Raw genomic sequence first — 12794 nt, forward strand, 5'->3', positions numbered from 1 at the left:
GAAAATAGTTGCTCAGTTGCTCACTACTAAAAACATGCTTTGTAGAAAAGCTATGGAGAAATGCAGAAATGATAGAAACTTTGGACCTAAAGGGGACATATAATGAAAATTTGACTTTTTCAATGTTTAAGTGCTATAATTGGGTCCCCAGTGTTTCTATCAACCTAGAAAATGTGAATAAGATCAACCCAATAACTTAGTTTTGGTAAACCATTCTCTATAAGCATGTGAAGAAATAGGTCATTGAAATGTGGCTCCCTTTGTGATGTCAGAAGGGGATAATACGGCATTTGCATTTTTTAAGGACACACCCACACATTTTTGCTCAAAATAAATTACCTAATTAATATTTTTAGCTAGAACTTAACGTACATGCTCTGGGGACACCAAATATTTATTCGACATCTTAAAAAGTCTTGTGAAATGTCCCCTTTATAGGTCCATTGTGTAACTTTTAAAAGGATCTCTAGACAGAAATGCAATATAATATATCTAGATAAACCGCGGGTCTCATTTTATGGAAGTCTGAGTAGCCCTAAACTAGAAAAAAAGAGCATGTTTTGTCCCTACGTTGTCTCGGACAATGACATGTTTGTCTTGTGGCGGCTACCGTAGCTTCTCTTTGCGTTTCGAAATTGAGGTTTGTTACAATTTAAATGGGACATTTCGCAAGACATTTTTAAGATGTCAAATTAATATGTGGTGTCCCTAGAGTACGTATGTGAAGTTCTAGCTCAATACCATATAGATAATTTATTATAGCACGTTACAATTGACACTCTGCAAAAATGTGCTGTTTTTGGTTGTGTCCTTTTAAATGCAAATGCAAATATCCCCTTCTGACATCACAAGGGGAGCCAATTTTCAATGATCTGTGTTTTTTACACAGAGAATGGTTTACCAAAACTAAGTTACTAGGTTTTCACATTTTCTAGGTTGATACAAGCACTGGGGACCCAATTATAGCACTTAAATACGGAAAAAGTATTTCATGATATGTCCTCTTTAAAGCCATTGCATGGGTTCCGAGTATAATACTATAGTAGTAGTTACTTTAATAGTAGTTACTTTTATCGTAAATTCCCGTTAGTCTTTTTCTGAATGATCTGTGCTCAGAGATTATACTGAGATTCATCGCATCTTGCTCACAGCCAGTGATCCAACTCATTTATAATCGTACTCCTCTGCTCTTCTGCACCAGCACTTGACATTGACAGTGAATTCTGTGTGAGTAATGAAGGGGAGTGCTTTTGAACTTTAAAACAGAGCACCTAACTCACATTTTCCAAAAAGTGCATCCGGTGGCTACGCTATCATCTGTGATGTGTAACCCACCCCAATAACTGGCCCTTTCAGTAGAGGTGATTATCATCAGGAGATCAGACGTGGGAGAGCTAAGCTGAGAATGAGGGCATTGAGCACAGAGTGTGCCTCTCTCCATGTGTTTCTCACTGTGTCACTGTGCGTGTGGGGTGCACATGTCAGCGACTGTGGGAAAGAGATTCAAAATCAGGTTGACAATACTCCGCTCTGCCTGTTTTTGCTCTGTCTCTACGGTGCTTGATGTTAGGATGGCACTGGATGGAATTAAAATAAATTTTATAAAAATTTCATCGAGTATTTTGAATCCAAGTGGATGTTTGCATGCAAATACTTTGCAGGTTTATCTGCTTACCAAGAGTTTTCCTACAACATGAAATAAAAGCTATCGACGTGTTTATTAGTTTCGAAAGCAGAAACGGTTGTCATGACACGGTCCCAGTCATTAGGGAAAATAATACTGAGTATTTATTGACTGCGATATGCGTAGTTTGCTTTGATGGGCAAACTACCAAAGTACACACCAAAGCCACATGGACTGAATGGGACAGTGCGGGCCACATTTAAAGTTCTGTTAATGAAGGTTTCGCAGCAGTGAAATAATGCGGATCAGTTTCTTGCTGTTCATTATGAAGTTAACGGAGCATAGGGGGTCAGAAAGTTAACCACAGCTGGCCGACAGGAAATACGAGGGCTTCTGTTTATAGCTTCGCTTCCACATTGAAGCACGTCTTTGGCCTTCAAAGCTTCTTTATGGCATTAGACTCTTGCCCGTAGGGGACATACTCATGGCTTGGGCCTTCGTCAGTGCAATTACTGGAGATTATTCTTCATAGAGCAGAAGACTGAGTTGAAGTGGTGTACACTATGGCAAATGTAGATACAGAAAACATATTTGCTATGGTTTAGTGTGATGGAGCAGATTATCCATTTCCACAGCCAACTGCTTGTAGTACTTCGATGATAGCTGGTTGAGAATGCATCCAACAGTGTAAACTATAAAGATGTAAGTTAAATTTGTAAAAACTTTGATGTCATACTTATGCGTATTAAGTGTTCAGACATTGTGTGACGTCTGCATTTACTGGCCTGGCATGCATAAAACAGCATTTTTAAGTCATTTTTGTTGATCTGTGTGTAAATGTATTTCATTGTCATGTAAAACGTACCCCTTGTGGTACTTAACCCAAACGAACCGAACTGTGCTTGTCTGCACTCACATTACACTTTATTATCCAAACCCGAGTATGCATATGTCTTTAAAGATGCAATTGTTTTGAAGAAAACTGGAAGTTATGCGCTATGGAGTTGATCGTAATTATGAGTTTATGGCTTATTAGGTGTGTTTCATCATGCACGCTGCGCAGATCGTTTAACATATGCCATTAAATAACCAAGAGATATATTAAAAGCATATAAGGAGCATTCTACTCTCCAATCATTCTCATGCTGCTTTAAAGGGCACATTTCACAAGATTTTTTAAAGATGTAAAATAAATCTTTGGTGTACCCAGAGTCCGTATGTCAGGTTCTAGCTAAAAATACCCCACAGATAATTTATTAAAGCATGTTAAGACTGCCATTTTGTAGGTGTGCGCAAAAATTAGCTTTTTTTGGCTTTGTCCTTTAAAGGGGACAAGACTACCCGCGGCTCCCCGCATAAAAGTGTCTAAAATGGGTGGATTGTGACATTCCTAAAATTCACGGGCAGGGATGCGGGCAGATAATTAACTCTGTGTGGCAGGGTAGTAGCACGAATAAAAATGCGTGTAATATTTGTAAATCTAAATTACCATTACACGCACAACATATGACATTTGACCCATCACGTCAACAACACTGCGACAGTGTGCGACCTTTGTAGATGCTTCTCGTAGCCTAGTTGGAGAGAGCGTTGCAGGTGTTGCATAAAGTTTTGCCGTTGATAGCCGGAAACGGGGAGCATTTCGTCTAGGGTTATGTATGTAATTGTTGTTCCCTGAGAAGGGAACAAGGTGCTGCGTCTCCCTTGCCATACTTCCTCCCCCCTGTAACGCCGTCTTTGCCTATATTTCAGATAGCAATATACTTCCTGGCTTCCGTGTCACCCTGTCTATGTCGTTAAGCCTCACCATTTGTTGAATTTGATATACACATTTAGACACACTTACCTTTGGAGGCATCTCCAAAGTGTCACCACAGTGACGCAGCACGAGTTCCCTCAAAAAGGGAAATCCTAAAAGGTAATACAATGTAACCTTGCTGTCACTTGAAATGTGTCCCCACATTTAGTCCTTGAAATTGAGGGTATTGGACCTGGAAAGTCCTTGAAAGGTCCTTGAATTTGAAGTTAACAAAGGTGTGGGAACCCTGGTGTGTGATTTATGCGGGTACAGGTCGGGTAACAGGCCAAATATTAACAGGTCCAGGTGGGTGCGGATTTAATTTTGATATTATCACAGGTGACGGGTCGAATCTGGTGCTGAACCTTGCGGGTACTGGCAGGAGCAGGTCTCCAAAAATGGACCCGTGTAGGGCTCTGGTGTGTCCTTTAAAAAGCAAATGAGTTGATCTCTGCACTAAATGGCAGTGCCGTTTTTCAATAGTGCAGATTAAGGGGCGGTATTATCATCCTTCTAATGTCACATCCTTGCAGAGAATGGTTTACCAAAACTAAGTTACTGGGTTGATCTTTTTCACATTTTCTAGATTAATAAAAGCATTGCAGACCCAATTATAGCACTTAAACATGGAAAAATGTCACCTTTAATGTCATAAAGCAGCGATCCACGTAGTGCGCATGATGTCAAACACACCTCTGTTATCTGGTATCGTTTGGGATGCGATGACACACAGCTGTATGTATTTGTGCTGCTCATGAGTGTTTTACAGTGAAGGCTGAAGTTTTGCATTCTGGCACGCATGCTCCGCTCCCGGATCATAGTGAACTGTACCCTCTGCAAATCTACCCTGGTACAGTACGGAGCGATCACACTAGCCAAACGAACTGTACTTTGGGGTCAAATGTACTCGATTACAGTACACATATGGCGCTTTTCCATTGCATAGTACCCCACGGTTTAGTTTAGTTTGGGTCGGGTCAGCTCACCTCACTTTAGCGTGGTTAGCTTTTCCATCGAGTTTAGTATCACTTCGGAGTGAGAGGGATTATAGGCGTGTCGTTATATTTACGCTGCCTACTGCTGTGACATCATAAACGTGAGAGCGTTGTTGTACATTCCCATACATTCATTTATTTCTCAGTCTGCCACAAAATTAAAATTGGCCACCACAAATAGATGTTTGCACATCGCGTTTATAACTACCTCTGTCTCACATGACAGTTTCTGTTCAAACACCCGACCCGTGGCGTCAGTCGACGGCGCTCCGCTGAGCCTCATTCAAGTTGCATATAAGCATATATAATGCGGACGTGCACGTCGCGAATGTGCCGCCACAAACTGCAAGTCTGGAAAGAACTGTTATGGTGTCCCGGATTCTCAACCTGCGGATGTTTTTCATCGCTAAAAGGGTGTTTGGAAACTTATAGCAGAACACAGATAACAACATGTTTGCTTGAGACAGCGCAAGCTAGCAGTAAGCTAAAGCTAATATTTACATTATAGCGATGACGTGACGATTCTCTCAGACCAATCAGTGATCTACAGTGTTTTCGCGTCACGTTTGGTATCAGCTCGGGTCGCTTGGAACCCCAACCGAGGTGGTACGAAAAAAAGTATTGGGTACTACGTACTGCACCCAATGGAAAAGCTCCCAACAGTAAACTGACCCGACCCAAACTAAACTAAACCGTGGGGTACTATGCAATGGAAAAGCGCCAATAATGTGAGTTAACCCTTACTCCATGGACTCAATCCCTCCGAACCCCCCAATTTACAGCACTGCTCTAATAACATTTAGTTTAACACCTTGATGTTGATGATCTACACTTTGTGAAGGTTAAGCCTTTTTTTCACAGATCATTTGTTGAAAAAGATTAAAAGAAAATTAGATTATTTAAACTTAAAACTGTTTATTTTAAGAGTTAGTCCCCATAATGAAGCTTAATGGTGGAAATGGCCGGTTATAAACCTAAATGTAAGTCACTTGCTAATCTATCTAGTGCGTTATAGGCCCTGATCTAATTAATCCTGCTTAAAGAACTGTATCTGAAGCAGCATGAAGTCTCGCCTCACCATTTGAACTATGAAGCCAGTCGCAGAAGCATCAGCTTGTAGCAGCTTCCTGCTGTTCTGGTCGGCGGTTAGCGTGTTAACGTTCACCTCTTTGCCAGACCCAAAGAGAGGTGCCACAGAGGTCAGGCCTGTGAGTTGGTCTACACACCTGGGGCCAGATTTACTATACAGGGCAAATTAGCGCATGAGCGCAATTCCAAAAATGCGCTGATGGGAGTGGTGATATCTGCGGGTTATTTACTAAAAAAGCGCTAATTAAATAACACAGGCGCAACAGCTGATTTCCATAATGACCAACCAATCTACTAAGAGCAGCGCAAATTAGCGCATGGTTGCAAATAAGCAGAGATGATGCTCCTGCAGGTGCATGTGATATACAGGCCGATAAATAAAGGCAGAGAGACGCGTGAACTTATCTGGTAAAATGATCCTGGAAATCCTCTCCCTTCTACCATGCAGTCTCTGATTTCTGCGATGTCTCCTCCTAGCAACAACAATTGCAGCCATTTCGAGCGCAAAATGATTTAAGACATGCTTTTTTTCGGCGTTAAATAGTCGCGCAAATGCCATACATAACACATGCGCAAACATTAGTAAATCGCGTTGCGTGAATCATTTAAATAGTCTCCTCCCAAAATGTTTGCGTCTGAAAGGGAAACTCCTAGAAATGCATATGCAATCAGGTCAGTCGCAAAAAGAACTAGACCACACCTTTTCAGCGCTAATGATCCACTGCGCGTCTTTAGTAAATTCCGACATCGCTATTTACCGCCAAAATGATGGTTTACGCTGGCGCAAGCGCTTAGTAAATCTGGCCCCTGATCTACAAAGCGAGTCTGTGTGTCAAGCCCGTCTCTCACTCAATTGTTAGGTTTTTGGCATTGACGTGACACTGACTTCAGCTCTGAGAGCAACGCTTTCCTCCCTCATCCGTCTATGACACATCCTTGATGTGACAAAACAGCTTCGCCTTAAACAGAGCATTAAAAAATACTCTGAGGATTTGAAGTCAAGCAACACCCAGGGTCGCTCCCATCACCTCAGTGGTAATCTGTGGCCCTCTCGGGGCTCCCTCTGTGTGTCACACTGACCTTTATGATCTCATTTAGTGTGATAACAGGCTCCTCCTGGGATGCCGAGCAGGAAACGTGAGTTGAGGTGAGACTGTGTGTTTTTACACCTTCACCGGCAGCACAGACCCCAAATGCAGCGGTTTGAAGTGACGACCAGTGCCGTAAACTTAACCACCCACCAAAGGGAAGCAAAAGAGTCGTTCTGTTTAAAATCATTAATTATTATTACTTAATTTGGTAAAGCTTGTTTGGGGAAATGATGATGATGATTTACGTAACAAAGTGAAACTTGAAAAAGTGTTTACGACACTAGCACTGGGTGGTTTTGTTTTGGTTTGATTTCACAATATTTCTATAAACATATGAGTCTTTTTAACTCACATATGTTCTCACAGATCTCAACGACTCTGGTTCTGTTCAAAGACGAGTCTGAAAATGAACACTACAGTCTCAAATGGTGAGAGCAAATGAGAAGCCAGTTTGCTACAGAAAAATAATCAGTCTCTAGGTAGTATTTATTTTTACTTTATCACAGTTTACACTGAGAGGCAAAACTTTTATCTGTGCAATGTTAAAATAGCTAAGCCATTGTGACCTTGACTAATTGGAATCATGCCTGGCTTTGGAAAACTTCCTGCTTCTAGATAATAACACACTTGGAAGCAAAATCTGTTCACAATCTAACCATTATTCATTTATTTGTCACTAAATAATGTATAAAGACAATTGATTTTGACCTAACAGTTCTCATGGACAAGATTGTTTTAATATGTGAATTAAAACAAAAATAGTAAACATTTTAAATATATAAACATGACATTTAATAAAATATTTTTGTAAATGTTGTAAATGTTTAAAATATTATAGCAAAAATTGAAAGATAAAGATTGAATATACACTTTATTAGGAGTGTAAAATGCAATTTGCTTTAACAGTTAACCTGAAAAAAGTTCATGACGGGGTTAAGACAGAAGGAAACGGTGCCGAGTTTCACAGGTCCTGTGTAAAGGAAACCTAGTAGTTCCTCAGCAGGTCAGAGGTTTAAGTTCACAAACCTTTGACAATTTGCCCGCTCTAATACCGCAAACAAATGTGATTTTAAAATCCCTGTAAAATTAATGATAAAAATAGTTTTTAAAAACATAATAAATGTTAGAAATGTATTGCTGAAACATGCCACAAAGTTTTTCACAATTTTTTAGTTTGAGATTTTTTTAGGTGGGCTTCAAAAGATGACTCAATGGCACTTGAGTCACAGCGCATATAACATCCATTCATGTTGTAGTGGTATTTGAAAGTTAAAAGTGATGGCAGCTTTCCCGTGAGTGGGCGTGGTTTCAGTGCAGACAGCGGACACGCCCCCACCGCTTGAGAACAGAGAATGTTGTCTAATTTTCCAAGATTATTTCAACTTATTTTATTTACTTGCCTTTTTTTCCATCATTCAAATTTGGCGGTTAATAACACATTTTTCTGTGGTGTGACAAACTCACAACACATTTCATAATTGACTTTACAGGGACTTTAGACAACATGGATAAAAGCGGGGCTATTGTCACACTTTTTTTAATATTAAATAGAATTCACAAAGAACAGTTTAAGGAGGTATAAACAAAAAATAGATTTCAATTCTGACACAAAACATTATAAGGCTTAAGCCTGATTTATAGTCGTGCGTAAGTTCTACGCTGTAGCTACGGCATAGGCTATCCGCAGCTCTGCGTAGCCTGACGTGCAACTCGCAAAATTTTCAACAGCGTGTCAGTTCTACGTTGGACTGCAAGTGCTGTGATTGGTCCATCAGAACCCCTCCCGTCAGGTAAATAAAACCTGCATCATAGGTATTTCCGTTTCTGACGGTGAAAACAAAGAATGGCCAAATAGAGGAGTGATTTAACTCAAACTGCAACAAAAGTTGCTGTTTATTTACTTTCATCATTGCTGGTCTTCTCAAATCGTACACAACAAATTGCTGTTTCTTCTTCGTTTGTGGGTTAACTTGCCAAGCTTCTTCTTCTTTGACGATCGCGCTGCTACTGTGGTTACAGGCGTGGATACTGCCTACCAGCAGTCTGCGCGCGTTTACACGCCGTCGTGGCTACGTCGTAGGATCTACGGACAGCTATAACGAGCCCTTAACTCTCACTGATTCAACAAATGCCAACAAACACCAATCAACATGATCAAATAATTCACCCTAATACAACAAATGTATTTCAAATTAGAATGTTAGTGTTGGAGTTTACTGAATCACTGTGAATCACTTCCCTTTGGGACAGCTAAAGTAAGCGAAGGGAGATGGTGGTTAGAAGTAACATTTACACAAATGTTAAAATGAAAATTTAAACGACAAGAGAGAAACCTTTATTAGCAGTAGTGATATAAAAGTGATAGTTCTCCGAATACAAAAATTTTTTTTGTTGATTTACTCACCCTGAGGTCATCCAGGATGACATTTTTTTCTTTAAGGTGACATTTTTGTTCATTAGAACAGTCCGCGCCGTGCACATGTTTTGTAGTAACACTGTGTATGCTGTCATATTTCTGAATTTGCACCGAATTGTACAGTAAATGACACAAATTGGGTTGCGCAATTGCCGTGAAAACACACGCTTTTCCCTTTTAACACGTATTTGCGCAAGTTGAAAATATGCAGCTCAAGCAAAAAAAAAACTCAAAGCAGCTTCAAGTACGCTCACGCAGGATCATTTGACATTGTAGAGATTACACACATCAAACCTATAGTGATTGTTTTACTAGCTGCTGACCAGCATAGGGAATCTTTATGGCTATTTCTTAGACATGTTGCTGATACAGTGCTGTGTGTTGTACATTTTCTTGTTAATTAAGTCTTTTGGGTAGCCTATCTTATGCCTAGAATTATTCAAGGAGGTTGATTCTTTTAACTTCCTTCAAAGTTTAATTGTGCATAATGACATGTGCAACAAATGGATATAGGGTTTTAAACTCATAGACTCCCATCATTTAAAGTTCAGACGCTCTTTTTAAAATATTTTGGGTCAACCTCTGGCACAGATTTAAAGCTGAAACTTATCAAATCCTATCAGAGGTCCAGAATGTCATTGAAACACACCAGTGGCTTTGCTGTCATAAGTATTAAACATGTTACCCTTTGAAGTACCCCTCCCCACAGAGCCCCCACATAACAAATCACAATTTAACCCCTGTATACACATACCCAACCAACCAAACCCCCCCCCAGCTGTAAAAGAAGATACTTTGCCGAAACCCCATGGCTCTGTGATTCATATACATGAATATCAGCTGACTTCACTCACTTTTCTTTCGCCATTTTGAGGACCTGAAGTGGTCGCAAAAGAACTAAAAGCTATGCCTTCAATATGCTGTGAGCATCAAAATCGCTATTTTTACAACACTAAGAAGGCTCAACACAACATGATATTTTGCTCGAAGTATCGCCTGTGTCTCTACATGTGAACTTGAGCATTGAGAACATTGTTTGGGAACACAGAGTTAACTAAAAAGAAGGTTTTGAACAACTGACTTTGGATGATTTGGCGTCCGCTCGCCGCCTTCTTCCCAGTCAAGGTGTATCGATCTCCAATTGCGACGTAAGGAGGGAGGAGAGTAAAGATTGATATCTCCTAAAGCATAGTTCCATAAAAATGCACGGATAATTCGTTGTTTTGTCGCAAGTGAAAAACAATATTGACCTTCTAGTTGAAAAGGGAGCCTCATTTGCGATTCCTTAATTCGCATTCGGAAATCGATTATTTACGTCTGGCAGAGATGACGAGCGGACACCATAACAGCCAAAGTCAGTTGTCCAAAACCTTTCTTTTTATTAAACTCTGTGTACACAAACAATGTTCTCAATGCTCGCGTTCATGTGTAGAGATCCAGGTGATACTTCGAGCAAAGTTTCATGTTGTGTCGCGCCTTCTTATATTGTAAAATAGTGGTAGTTCGGTAGCAGCGGACAGCGGCTGGAAGAACGCATCAGGGATCGAGTAGGCATCCCACCCTAACCAAGATATTTTTTTAAAGTAGCTTTTCTTTTCATGACAGTCGAGATGCGACATGTTGTCTTTCGTAGCCCTTTACTGTATCCGTAAGAATCATAGACAGGAAAAGATAAGAAATCCGTAAATCGTAGCAAGCTAGCCAATGCTTGTCAGTGGTTTGGTGGTACTAGGTAGGTCCTCAAGATGGCGGCATGACGTAAAAGGTCACATGACTGATTGCCATCTATACCCGCCTCTTAATGCCACCTATAAAGCAGGAGGGTAAAGCTCTATTTTAATCTACTCTAGAGAGACTCTGTTGTCATGATTTTTTGCAGAAGTCTACTTGAGGTTTTGGCCAAAAAAGCCTTTTGTTTTAAGTTGTTGCCACTGAAACCATCTATGTCTAAGCAGTTAGCTTTACCCTTCCGCTGTATAGGTGGCACAGAGATGCTGGTTTGCCAACTGCAAGCAAACCCCACAAGAAGAAGATCGCGCTCATGGTTAGCAGAGACTCTGCATTGACACTAATATGGGAGGTTTTCCAGACAGGGTTTAGATTAATCCAGGACTAGGCCTTATTTTTATTAGGGCATTAAAGTAGTTTTTACAAACAAACCTTACAAAAACAATACTGGTGTGCATTTTGAGACAAAACAATAACACTGATATACTAAAAACGGCCCCTTTGTGTTGTAAATAAGTTACATTTCTTGCAAAAACTGATTGATTGGCTTCACAAAGATGTCAATGTGTCACAAGCAGTCGTGAGGATAAAATTTTTATTGGATATATCTGCTTTTTGAACTCTCAGAATGGCAGATCCTTTGACTTTCATATTATGAATCACAGAGTTTCTGCAAAATAACTTTATTTTTCTACTGAAGAAAAATGTCACCACCATAATTGGAAGGCCCAAGGGTGAGTAAATAGAAAATGTTTATTTGGGGGTGAACAGGAAATTTGTAAAATGTGGGTTTTTGTGCACTTGGGCACTGAGCGAAGGGGGCGCCACAAAGAGGGTCATCTCAGATAAAGAGAAAATTGTGTTGTTTTATATTACTCCCATATCAAGTGTGCTCTAAATAGCTAGATTAATTGATAAAATTGTCCATCTCCTTTCAAAGTTCAAGAGCTTTACCCTTTAAAGTGTGTAGGACTTGTTTTATTTTCAACCCGGCATTGGGTCAAAAAGGGACAAAACCAGTCGCTGGGTTAAATTAACCTAGGAAATGTTAATAAGTGACCCAACAATACAGTAAGTTAAAACAAACCAGCATTTTGTGTTGAAAACCCAGAATAGGTTAAATTACAACCCAGCAGGTTGGGTTTGTCTCCTTGTCACCCAGCGTAACCATCATTGATTGAATGTTAAAGCTGCAACAAAAGTCTCTGGCAGCATATGGAGATATATTCAGGTGCCATTTTTAATAACAAACAGGGACCAGAAACTCACTCCAACATCATAGCACAGGAAACAAGAAGGCTTAAGGCTAAAAAGGCTAACAAGACAAAGGTGAAAACAACAAGGAAGTGATACCGAAATTAAACAGAACTACAAACTAAAAGTTGGCATAGTAACAAGTACTGCTTAATGTTAATAAAGGAACTTAAAGTCAACTTTTCTGCTTTTGAAAGAGGCGGTGCTGTTACATAGTGAATTCAGCTATTACATCTTGAGCTGTGCCACTGTCGTACAGCTGGAACTGTTTACCTGCTGATATATGGTCTGCTTTTTAAAGCTGACTCAAACTGTGGGAGAAAGCCTTCTCTGTTTAGTGTTTCTTACAAACTCTTCCAGATTACATTCAACACCCTTGTGTACTGAACGATTTCATCTCACTCATTTGGTCCGGATTGAGGTTTCTGAGGTAGAAGACAATTCTGGAAACAAATAAATTTCAAACGATTTCAAGAAAGAAGACAATGCTTACAAAACATCTCCCAAGAAAGTTTAGTAGTTTTGCGAAATCTACTGTATTTATTCAAATAAACTACACATCAATACAACATATTAAATATCACTCAAACAACAATAATGCCTTTTAGTTTATCACAGTGTGTGGTAGTGCACCAAAAGGCTTGACGTAGAGTTGACTTTGATGGTCGTCAATGGGGGTAAATTTTGAGAGGTCTTCGTAGACTGATGGGGGTCTGGATGTGACATTTCCTAAACCAGTGGAAATGAAGAACACATTTAAGAAACCAGAGCAGCCCTCATACACACTGGGAACATATGG

This window comes from Paramisgurnus dabryanus, chromosome 13, assembly GCF_030506205.2.
Source record: "Paramisgurnus dabryanus chromosome 13, PD_genome_1.1, whole genome shotgun sequence".
Taxonomy (NCBI): Eukaryota; Metazoa; Chordata; class Actinopteri; order Cypriniformes; family Cobitidae; genus Paramisgurnus; species Paramisgurnus dabryanus.